This window comes from Tupaia chinensis, unplaced genomic scaffold (assembly GCF_000334495.1).
Source record: "Tupaia chinensis unplaced genomic scaffold, TupChi_1.0 Scaffold000578_2, whole genome shotgun sequence".
In the NCBI taxonomy this organism is placed as follows: domain Eukaryota; kingdom Metazoa; phylum Chordata; class Mammalia; order Scandentia; family Tupaiidae; genus Tupaia; species Tupaia belangeri.
Window position 1 is genome coordinate 7,291,326 of NW_006160094.1, and position 2,296 is coordinate 7,293,621.

A 2,296-nucleotide genomic window follows, 5' to 3' on the forward strand; every position below is an offset into this window, starting at 1 on the left:
CAGGATTAAGGTTACTTTTGTTTCTTTTCCTCCTTGCTATTTTCCTGTCACATTGTTTTAACTCTGTTTCTCCACCGGTTGGCCAAAAGGAAGAGGGGTGTGGCTGGCCCTGATTGATCCTTTTGACAAAGGCAGGGCTGTCTCATACTAAGGGGAGGAGAGAAGGACTTGCCCTGGGAGGGGGGGTTGGTCACTGTTCTTGAGTCTCATCTTCACTGGTTCAGCATTTTAAGTTCTGAACTAGAGCTCAGTTCACTGTTAACCGTGCTGCCTCACAGGTTAGCTGGGCCTGCCCTTTTTTCTTTAAGTTTATTCATTTACTTGGTTTGTGAGACACAGAGGGAAGGAGAGCCCCTTCCGGTGAGTCATGCGATGAGCCAGCCTGGACCACAGGCACACGCCTGCTCGCCAGGCGTGTACAGCGAGGCCTCCACGCAGGAACCCGGGCCCTCCCGCGTGGGCTCAGAATCAAAGGCTGCGTCACCGAGCCAGCATCTGGCCCATGGGCATGCATATTTTTTGGTATGTTTTCTCGTTTTCTTTCCGAGTTTATGAGTGAGTTACTTCCTGTCTTCCAGAGCTGCTGGACTGGGTAAAATGGTAGGCAAGGGAGAGGGGCCCGGATAGGTTTGTAATGATGGAATTTCAATGTTTGGGGCGTTGGAGGGGATTTAGGCCTATTCGTTCTTTTTGGAGGAAATGACCCGCCATCCCTTGACAGTCTCCCCACTGGGTAACAGCCTTCCCCGCTGCAGATACGGCGTTGCTAGGAAAAGCAGACAGAGGGCAGGGAGAAGTCCGTGCCAGCCTGCTTATCTACCTCTGCAGGGACAAGACCATTTATGTACTTATCTGTTTTCAAATTAAGGTAGAGCTCTTGGGCCCCAGTATGGACTGATAGGTTGATAAGGCAGGCCAGAAAACAGCAAAACAATCTTTGCTTTCCTTCTGATTCTCTTCTTTTAAACCTCAAGTTCACAGATTTTATTAATCATATTCCTTATTTCTTGACACAATCTTGTCATTTCTTTATTTTGGAGAGTTTTTTGATATAGGGCGCGTGTGCTCACCAGACAGACACAGACAGACAGAGAGACAGAAAACGAGAAATCACCCCCCAGGGAGGATGACCACGCCGCAGTCCCTTCTCCATTCTCCTCTCGGGACCTTGGGCACATACGCACATGTGACCGGCATGAGTTTAAGCCACCAGGGCCTGGGACTCGAATCGCGGTCGACTACATTGGAGTCCAGCGACATAGCCATTATGCTAACTGCTGGTCCCCACAGTCGTGCCATTTCTAAATGTCTTGCTTTGTTCATAGGTTTGTAAGTTATACAGCTTCTGACAGAAACTAGACCAGCCGCATGGGGCTCGGCTGCTCCCGTCCAGTCTCCTGTCTGCCACACCCACATGGATTTGAAAATCCTGGTAGAGATTATAGTTGGCTTTGATTTATTAAAGAGATCATGAACTTGTTACGCACATTAGTAATCCCAAGTATTAGACAGGTATTTTTTTTCCTAATTCTTTTTTTATTTGCTAGAAGGTGCATGCATTCACCAGAGAGTGAGAGAGGGTAAAAGCACCCCCAGTGGGCACGCTCATGCCACAATCTCTTCTCTTCCATTTCTCTACCCCGTTGGGAATTGGACACACACTTTGATTTTCAGATAGTAAACTGCATATTCCTGGGATAAACTAGTTGGTCAAGATTTATTCATTTTGATATATCGCTGACCTTTTTTTTTTGCTTATATCGTATTAAGGATTTCTATATATCTGTGTTCATGAAGGATATTGGTCTAGTTTTTATGTAATATTCTTTTTTTTTTTGAAACCAAATATACGTTTATTTTTAGCTGTATTCTATTCAGTTAATAAATGCATGTGTTTCTTTTTTTTTTTATTTTTTTTATTACATTGGATTACATATAACTTTACATTGACTTCCATTGCTTTTTCAAAAGGGAATGCCATGCATGTCAGTCAATACAGAGGCATCGATCTCCCCGCTTTATCATTCAAAGTCTTTTCCATGCATTTCCCAATAATTATTATTATTATAATTTTTTAAAACAGTCAATCACTATTTCTCATTTTGCTTGTTAAAAGACTTCACCCATCATGAAATACTTCCCAGACCAGTCCAGTTGAGAATACTATACACGTCATCATCAACAGATAATAAACCATATCTGTTTCTCACGAACATCCTCTCTATTGTTCACTTGCTATCTTTCTCTATCCTCTTCTCTCTTTTTTTTTATAGTTTATTTTTGATTATAATTTTTT